This window comes from Eupeodes corollae, chromosome 3 (assembly GCF_945859685.1).
Source record: "Eupeodes corollae chromosome 3, idEupCoro1.1, whole genome shotgun sequence".
Classification (NCBI taxonomy): domain Eukaryota; kingdom Metazoa; phylum Arthropoda; class Insecta; order Diptera; family Syrphidae; genus Eupeodes; species Eupeodes corollae.
The window spans coordinates 7,725,575-7,736,457 of NC_079149.1; positions in this window are offsets into that span (position 1 = coordinate 7,725,575).

Sequence of the window (10,883 nt, forward strand, 5' to 3'; positions counted from 1 at the left end):
AGGATTTTCTTTATCAACTCAATTTTCTTTCTCAACATCATCATTTGCAGTCAATACTTGATAAAAAGAAGAAAGAAAATAAAGGAGGACCACCCAACTTCAACCACTTTCTAGGTAAGTTTTTCCTTTTCGTCTTATTATTCCAGCCACGATAACCCCCATGGGATTCAACTAATAGTTGACACTTCAGCACATTCCCTGAGATACGCAACGTACAAAACGACATTTCAAATTGAATTAAGGTTCACTTGTGCCAATTGTTCTCCATATTCTCTATCAATTCACCCCCTAAAAACCCTCAAAATCCCTAACGCAGAAGATTCACATAATCTCCCATCCTCTAGCTTTTAAGATGTTTATCAGAAAGTTCAAAAATCCAGTCGACCCCAATCCGTCTCTCAAACCCTATCCAGCAACTCCAGCAAGTCGCACACACAACCCTTCGGCAATTTAACAATAATCCAACGTGTTAAGAACCCGGTAATAGTCGGAGATAACGAAAAAATAACATAACTGGCTTCGAGCCAAAATATACTTCACAAGTTTTGAAAATATAAAACAAAACATCAAAATAAAGTCCTTCGCAACCTCGTCCCATCCCTCAGTCCAAAGGTAACCGACTAATTTTTATGAAATTTTTAACCAGTGGAAAATTACTTTCATGATTGCAGATTTCTTTTTCCAGGTTTTTCATTATTTCTTTTTTTCGTTCATACACTTTTGAAAGAAGGTATCCTTTTTTTGATCCTTGGAAGTCTCAGATTTCCACTTCCACCATTTTTTCCCGCTGACAAACAAAAAAAAGAAGGAAGAATAAAACTTAATCCTGTGGATGCTTGAGTTGAAGCGTTTTGTTTTCGTATTTCTTTCTTTTCTTCTTTATTATATTTTTTTCATTGCCATTTTTGCCGCCATCAAACCTCAGAATGATGAGAAAAGGAAGCTAACACAAGATAGGCTTTTGTAAGAGTTTTTCTTTTTTTGGTAAATTCTATTTTTTTCTTATTATCTTCAAGCCAAGGTAACAAAAGAACTACACAGCCTGATGCCATTGCCATCCAGGAAGGAGTTCTAATGAATAATTTTGCAAGAATGCAATTTAGAATCTTTTATCTTGAAGAGTTTAACTTTTGGATATGTTCATTAATGACTTCCAACAAAAAATTATAAAAATTGTGAATTTCACCAAGTCTTATTGTTAGGACTATGAAAATGACATTGAGATTTCCCTGCAAACTGTGTGAAGTGAAATGTATCCGGAGTTTAAAGTATGACGTGTGTTCCAAGTGAAAAGAAATATTTGTTTGAAGTGTAAAGTGCGAAGTTAAGGAGGCATTTGCGAAAATCAAAGTAGGAGTATAAATCGTCAAATGCGAAGAGTAAAGTTTTTATTGTGAACTATCAAGTGTGAAATGTGAAAATACCAGTGCAAAATAAAGTGTTAAATACAAAATAATATACGTTAATATTGATTTTTAAAGCGTTAGAGAAAATTTTGAAATGGAGAGTTCGAAGTGTGAAAAGCATCTCATGAAAATCAAAGTGCGAAATACAGTGTGTTCTTACCGTGAACTACAAAGTTTCATATGCAAAGTGTAAAACGCAGAGTTTGATTGAAGTCTTAAATTCCAGGTTCCTATAAATGCGAAGTTTAAAGCACGAAAGCGTGAAATGTGAAGTTTATTTTGTGAACTGATAAGTACGATATTTGAAATCCAAGTGTAAGCTGCGAAATTTGAAATGCGAAGAGTGAAACGTAAAATACAATAAGACAATTTTTAAGTTCGAAGTGTGTACTAAAAAATTTGTAGTGTGAATTGCAAAGGTGAAGTGAGAAGTTTGAAGAACCACGATTGTGTGAATTGTAAAGTCCAAACTTTTCAATGCAAATTTGGAAGTGTAAAACTCAATGTTCGAAGCGTTTAGTTTTAAGAGTGAGGTGCGAACTGGTATTGAAAGACTTTAAAGTCAAGTATATAGTTCAATTTATGAAGAGAGCGAAGCCTCAAAATTGAAGTGTGAAGTAAGAAGTTCGATGAAGGAAGGCTGAAAAAAGAATTGTAATTTTAAAACTTGATGTGCGAAATTGTATTTGAAAAGTGTAAAGTATTAAGTGTTCAGTGTGAAATGAAAATATTGAAGTTTAAAGAGTGACTTCTAAAAATTGAAGTAGAATGTGAAGTGAAAAATTTAGTGTACACTGTCAATTGTGATTCATATTTCGGAAGCACAAAGTTTGATGTGAAATTCTGATGCATCATTATTTTAGTTCACAGACTTATGCTCCAGCTCCAGTCTAATTCGAAACTGAGGATGAAAAAGCTTGTATAATTTCTCTATATACCTTACCTACCTATGCAGCTGTATTTTAAGTGTATCTAAAAAGTATTTCTAAGCTTTAAATCATAAAAAAATAAACTGAAACTTAAAATCCTTTTCATCATCATCGCCATGGTTCTCATTCTCATCATCATCACCAAACATGCATATATTTGCGGAGGAGACAAAATTTGAATCGTGTTGAGTGTTAGCACTATATGTTGATCTCATAACTCAATTATTAATTTGTGCAATTTAAAGTGGAGCCTCTAATTCACTTAACATAAGCCTAAGTTATATGGCATTCAGATTATAAGAGATGTTGGATATTACATGGGGGTTGATTGTGAAAATTGTTAAGGGTAGGTTGCCCTCTCTACAACCACAAAAGTTATAACCAATCTGGTTTCGTAGTAAATTGAATTATACTTTGTTGGTAAAATTTTGCCAAAGCCAAGTGCGGTGCACTCAAATGGAAAATTATGTGCGCAAATTAATTAAATGATTTCGACATCGTCATCTCATCGTCGACGTTGTTTAGTTATCGTGTTTTTTTTTTTGTTTGGTACTACAAATTTTACAACCATACTCGTAGAGCTTATGTCATGTGCAAGCCTCTAACAAGTACTTATATAAGTACATAATGCAACATGGTAGGATTTTCTGTTCTATAGCCAAATTGAAAAACCCCAAAGGACGAGACTAGTCATAGACAAACTAAAATCTATCTTAAGGATATTTTGTCCAGAATCTTATGCCTCTGAGCGTCTGATGGCTATAGTAGGTACAGATACTTTGCGACATAAAAGGCATGATGCTTTATGGTTTTAGTTTTCTGGTTTTAGTGTCTACTGCGTCTGGGTTCATATATTTATGTCCTGGCCTGGGCGTTGATAGATATCTTTGAAGAAAACACCCAAGGATATAAAACTACAAATGTACACAAATGCCTGCAATAAGGATAACTAAAGCATATACGTATTTGTTTGGATTGGACAATGACAATGGTGAATATGAGAAAGAAACGATGACTGATGATGGTTTCATTTATACATTCTGACATCGTATTTATTATAGGAAAAGCCTTGGGCAACCATGAAATTAATATACTCTACATCAAACAATAAATATATACATACATACGAGTATGTATGTTGTTTTATACAAATCGATTGAAATTAAATAAACTTTTATGTGTTTATTTAATGGTTTTGGTCATTTACAGTTTGTCTTCTTTATAAGAGGATTAAATATCATATAAATTTAATTGATTTCTTACCTTTTGAACTTTTAAAATAAATCGTTCAATAAATTATTATTGACCCCATAAAGGACTGTCTAATTTATCTATCGGAATAACAAGTGTTTCTGATGCATCTTTAAAATAGTATGACATGTTAATTGTTTATATTATTTAAGCCAAAATCGATCAATTAGCCCTCATTCCGATGAGAATAAGGAGGCTAGACTTTTTTCAGACAGTTTAGGTCGGCTGTTGTGTTTGATAGGGTGTTTTTTTTAAGAACTTGAGAAATTTGAATAATAATGCAAGACCGAAGTATTGTTGGCAAGAAAATTGAATAATAGAATGGTTGTTAATTTCTAGGTTTTCAATTAATAGTTGAACGTTTTTATTTCCCTTTAGTTTTTAAGCGTTTTCGCTTCTGTGTTTTTTCAAATTTTTAAAAACTTAATTTGTATTTGTTGAAATTAAAAAAAAAATTGAATAATTAGGAAATTTTTTAAGCTCCTATTCTACTTTCTTTTAATCAAATGTCAAAAGAATGAACGCATTCAGGAACAAAGAAAATCTGATTGAGCAGTTGCATGGGCTCTTTTTAAGAGCATGTTTTTAATAATTTCCATTTGTCTGTTTAAAAAATTATGTTCATTTTTAACTTTCCATAGGAAGTTATTGTAATGGGTCCGATTTGTCAAATTGAAAATTTTGACATTTCTCGACGTTTCAAGGTCCCTAGAGTCGAAAGATGTCGGTGCGTGCGTGTGTACGTGCGTTCGTGACGTTTTTTTCGTCATCCATAGCTCAAAAACCAGAAAAGATATTGACTTCAAATAAATTTTGTTATACAGATAATAGGGCAGAAAGGGCTCTCAATAAAATTGCGTGGGTGGTTTTTTTTACCAAAGCAGTTTAAAAAAAATGTCAAAATTTCGGTTAACCCTAGATATGCATCTTACGAACTAAAAGCGCTGAAGACCTAAATTAAATTTTATATGTAATATATTATAACGTGATACCAAACAAGTATATTTAAAAACAAATCCAATTAACGTTTTTTTTATAAACCAAAAACCCGCGCAAAAATTGTCACCACGAAAATTTTACGAATACAAAATAATTTTATCTCCAAAACAATTTTTTTTTCAACGAAAAATAACGTTTTTAATAGCTGGTAAAATTTTGAGAAAAATCAAATTGACAGTTTTTTTTATAAAAAATAAAACCCAAAAAAACATTACTCAAAGTTGGTAAAAATTAAATTTCGACTCTAATATCTTTTCCAAAAATTTGAGATAATGGCTTTCAACTGATTTTATATATGTATTTTGAAATATTGTTTTCAACATTGTGAAAAATTTTGAGAAAAATCGAATTGACAGTTTTTTTTACAAAAAATAAAAACCTAAACAAAAAAATTAATAAAAGTTGATAAAAATGGATTTTTGGCTGAAATATATTTTCAAAAATTAAAAATATTGTCCTCAAACTTTTTTATTTCACAAAATATCTTGTTTTCGATATTTAGTAGTTTTTTTTATAAAAATTCAACAGTCCGTTTTTTAATAAAAAAATAAAATCTACAAAAAATATTGTTCGGTTCTTGATATCACCCAAATTAATTTCATTCATTCAATTTTTAAAAATTTACGAAATGCTACTAAAATTCGTAAACATTTGTTTTCGACTTAAAATCTATTTACAAAATTAGGTTTTTAAACTAAACCATTTCCTTTTATGAGAAATATTGTTAATAATTGTAAAATTTGTAAGAATAAACCTACAAATTTTTGAGTAAGACAAATCGACAAACGGGATGGGAAGTTATCAGTGTGGGTCGCATCTTAGCCTCTTTTTAAAAATTGCAACCAAATGGCGTCTATGTTCAAGTGATTAGTTTTTGTGAATTAAAAATCAATCAGCATGGCCTCATACCATCAATGCAGTTTCTTCAGCATGTCTAGGAAAATGACGGTCAATAATTCCTCCAAACTGGCAATTTGGATGAATTGTGTTTGGTATAATGCGACAATTTCGCTTATTGATGAAGCCCTTAAACCAGATTTCAGCTTTATCAAGGTATATTTGTATGCTTTGGAGGCGTTGTTTCGGCGTTAAACGTTTCAACACTGTTTGACATTTTCAACTGTCAAATCATCGATACTTCTGCAGCTAGGAAAAAACACCGTATAAATGTATATATTTATTTTCTTTAAAATATCAACGTCAAAAATCAATCAAATTTTCTTGCGATTCGTGCCTCACATTCTTTAGTCTTTATAAAGCAGAGAGCACAGCACACGCTTGCCGCCATAACCATTCTCATTCGCTTTATTTATTATATTTTATAGGGCCAAACAATCCAACAAGGTGCTGAGGGGTGGATTAATTTATTGGCTCAAAGTGTTTTCTGTTTGTGTTGAATCAAAATAAATACTAAATTAAATTGTGAGGGTGAAGGTGGAGGATGAGGTTGAAAGCTTGGTTGTAGATAGTAGTTTGTGGGTTATTGGATGGTGTTGGTGTAACATGACGGTATACTGTCTGTATCGGCCACTTGTAATTTGTCTTTTCCAAGGGGTTCGTTCTCTCATACAAAACAAAACAGCAACAACACGACAAACCGACAGACAAATAGACAGCCGGGTGAACAAGCATTCTTGTGTCATTAGGAAAATATCAGACTTGTAATTGAGTGGTTTTGATGAATTTTTTGGGTGTATTTTTGTATCTTTTTGGGATGTTTAATGTTGAAAGAGAATTATTTCCTCTTGCGGTGTATGTAAAATAAATGTAACAGGTGGATGATTTTGACATAAATGATTTTGTTTTTGATGCAGTGACATATGCGGAGGAGTGGCAGTAAAAAGCAATAGAGGCAGAGTATACATTTGTATAATGTGTACCTTCAGGAAACATGTGAATTAGCGGTTAGTTGAGCAATTCATCTTTATTGCCTGCAAACATAACATCACATTATGTTTTTAATTTTAAATGAGGGATTAAAGAGAATATTTCAGTTTAGCGAACAAAATTGACAACATCAAAAATTTACAGAAAATATGGGATTTAAGAATTCAAGGTAAGAAAAGATTAAAGTTAAAGACTCACGAAAACTGAATGTCAAATGCTTATCAAATATTGTTTTTGAAAGCTTTTTCATACTACTTTCACAAGACAACGACTAAGACTTTGAACACAATAAAAGCAGGTTAGATTTAGGTATGAACGATATTAAGAGGCAGGTGCGAAAATCTAACCTTTTTTGTAAGGAAGACAATTTATACATAGCGTCAATTTAATTTTTATAATGCATTCATTTTTGGTATTTTTTATTTTTGTAGACAAACTATTTTTGATTGAATTTGCTTTTCAATTTTTCCAAGTCTTTAAAACAACATTTTTTTAGAAGACCTTAAATTGAAGTCAATATCTTTATTGGTTCCTAAGATGTTATAGAACTTAACAAATAAACTAAAAATCTGAATCATTATAGACGTTATCTTAACTCCAAAATTTTATTAATACAAAATGTTACTACCTTCAGAATAATTGTGTGCAACAAAGAAAGAGTTTTTGACAGATGTAATTTCTAAAATTTAATTAACAGTTTTGTGCCATCTAAAGTTTTTTTCACGGGCACTGCATCTTGACAAATAGACAAACTCTTCTAGAGTAATTCTTTTCATGAAAAGTTCTATCCCAAATTAGCCGTTCGGATTCGAGTTAAAAATTGTAAGTCCCCTCCATCCCTGACAACAGTATTCGCACACAGAAATGGTTGAGAGTTGTAGTCACTAGGCTTTGGTTCTCAACGGACCGTTTTTTTTATTTTTTATTTATTTATTTTTTTAAGAGTTGGTTAAATTGGTAAAAACTAAATTTGAATGCTTCAAAGATAGAAAAAGGTATTGTTTCACAATTATTTTTGTTCTATACAAAACTTTTTTTTAGTACAAGTTTATGTTCTTACAAAAATATAATCGAAACTTTGTTGTAAGAAATAAAAACTGTTAAAAAATGCTGCTTAAATTGAAACACTTTTGTTTTCGAATAAAAATGGCAGTATCAAAAACAAAAATTGAAACTAATTTTATCGTATGTAAACAATTATTGTAACCTTTCAATTAATTTTTTAGAAAAATTTATTGCAATATTTAAAAAACGCAAAAAACTACAAAAACTGATAAAAAGAATGGTTTTCAACTCTAGTATTAATTAAAAATGCTATTTAAATTTTGTTAAAGTTTAAAAAAATAGAAACACATTCACGGATGTTATTGGGCAGGTTCCGACGACATAAGGGACTTGAAAGTAAGGCAGGTTTATAGTATTTGATTGGTCAGCTGTCAAAAAATTCCTTTAAAATAAAAACAACTTTGTTGGAAAGTAGCAACTTTGTTGGAAAGTAGACTGGAAATATAGTGAAGAAAAATCTCTTCTTCATCTAGCTTGGTCCTCAGTTAGATGTCTCCAGTTTCGCGCTCCAAGTTGGGTGAGGTCACTTTCCACTTGTGCGCGCCACATGATCCGCGGTCTTATTCTACTGCACTGTCCGGTGGTTGTAGATTCGAAGACTTTCCGGGCCCGAACATTGGTTCCCATGCGCTCTACGTGACCCAGCCATCTTAGTCGTTCGACTTTTACCCTTCGGGCTAAGTCTGCGTCGCTGTACAGCCCGTCGTTCCATCTTCTCCTCACTCACACGAAGAACTTTTCTCTCGAACCGACCCAAGGTGCTTTTATCCGCTTTTGTCATAAACCATGCTTCTGCACCGTATAGCGTGATGGGGATGATAAGGGTCTTATAATAGTGTCACTTTGGTCCCTCGAAAAAGGACTTTACCACTCAATTGCTTTCTTAGTTGTTGGTGTTGTTATCTGCGTTTACAGCGGAGCCTAGGTAGACGAAGTTCTTGACTTCCTCAAAGTTACGTCTATCGATGGTGACGTTTTAACCAAGACGTCTGTGTTGTATTTCTTTTCTTGACGACAGCGTGTACTTTGTTTTGCCCTAATTAACCGTTAAAATCATTTTTGCCGCCTCTGCCTCAATACTCACAAATGCTCCATTGACATCACATCTTATGCTAGTAATTGGACAGACTTTTGAAAGATAGTGCCTCTAGTGTTGACGTGTGAGCTCTGCACTATTCTTTTAAGCACGATTTTAAAAAAATCGCATGACAGCGCATCACCTTGTCTAAAACCTTTTTTGAGATTGAAAGGTTCTGTTAAGTTGTTTCCAACCTTTATGGAGCAGCGTGAATTCTCCATGGTCATCCTGCACAACAGTAAAGGTGGGTAAAGTAAAGTTCCGGATTAAAGGTTTATGACAAGTTACCAACAAACTTTTAAAATCCACTTTTTCTTCTTCTTACTTTTCCGTGTTGCCAAATGCCAATTCAACGCTCGCTGTAGTTCCCGGACAGCACGAACGCGGTTGAGAACACAGCAAAGCTGCTTTCTTTTGTGTGTTTTGACTGATTGTCCCACAACAACCCAACGACGACAAGAGCACCGTCACAAAGTTATTTTTAAGAAATCAAATGGCTTTTAAATTTTTGACAGCAAAGTTCTTCTGTAGTAACATTTTTAAGTCTTACAATAAAAAAATATTTTTAAACAGACTTTTTGGATACATGAGCAAGTTCGTACGACCCATCCGTGCATGTTATTGTTATTTTAATTTACTATCATAAACTAGTAAGGTATTATAATTTATTGTTTCTTTTATTGAATTTCCAATATTTGTATCAAAATCTGCTAATAAAGTGGTAATGAAAACAAAGAAGCTGATATTTGAAATTGTTGATATTAGTTTTGAATATTACTCTCATTACCTTTCTCTATAGAGATAATAGAGATATCTGTCTTTAAAAATAATAATATTACTTCGAACGATCATTTGTCTTTTTTTCGATTTCAAAATTGTGTGTTTTTTTGTTATTTATTTTGTAGTAAATTGACCCTACCTGTTAAACATAACTTAATGTTCTAAAAAAAACAATTTTCTTTAATTTCTGTACTTTCGCATCTTTAAAACTTGAACGTTTAATTCAGAATCATGGTTTTCTTGATAATTTTTTTTTCATTGAGCACTTTATTAAAATTTTAAAATCATTTTGAATAGAATACGAACATATTTGTCTTTTTTTATAAATTAGAAATATATATAGCTGGGTAGAGGTTTTAAGACTATAAAGTACGTAACTTAAATAACATTTAGGTGTCAGATTCTTAAATTTAAAATCAAGTTCTCCAATCAAATGAATTCCTGCAAAGCAATAGCCACTTTACTATAAGAAGCTTACACTTCAAAACAACTTGTTTTTTGTTACCATCCTCAGTCGCTTTGTTCATGTATCGAACTCCTTAATAGAAATTTTAAGTCCACTAGCCTACTTTTTCGTTGTGAGATGATATCAACTAACGATAAAAAGGGTTGCCAGTAACTGATTAACAAATACCTGAGTTTCAATTCTTCACACTTCACACACTTCTTATACTAAGGTTCTTTTTAAATGTTGAACTTTTGAACATTAATTATTGAAAGTGTTCAAAAAAACATTTTAATATATTTGTACTCAAAGCACATATTTCATAGAAACATTTAAAAATATTTAACACATAAAAATTCCATCGTCAGAATTAAGTATCTTTTTCTTTTGAATAGATAATTCTTTTGTCAAATTTCAATCGAAAAATCATTCAAAGTGACAGAATATATAAATCATATGTAAAAGGAAAAATGTTGGCATTTTTTCAAAACAAAAAAAAATGAAGAACTACCTATACTTTAATGTATGTACAGTACATAACTCACCCTTGGAAGCAATAAGTCATTTATTTCTTAAGAAAAATTTTAAGAATTTTTAAATCATATGAGAATGTGGGATTACAGCGACTGAAAATGTACTTAATATTTGAAAATTGAATATATTTTTTGAAATTTCACTTTGTTATTTCTGGACGTACTAAAATATAATATATTTCCTTTGACTAAAATATTACTTTAAAAAACAATTACTCATACGCCACGGTGGTGGAGCATAAAATATATAATATTAAATAATAAAATAAAATTGTTTCGTCTGAAGTGTGAGCTCATAGGTACTTAATTTAAATACAATTGGCTTTGGTTCGCATTTTCACAGACGCTATAGGTATATGCATTCAAAAATGAAAAATTCTCTTTGAAGTGACATAATTTATTAAAATCTTAATCTTGAAAATTTGACAAGTTGTATATTTTTTTAAAATATTACAAATTGTATGGATCTTGAATTTCATTAATTTTAAGATAAAAACAAAATGATGAATG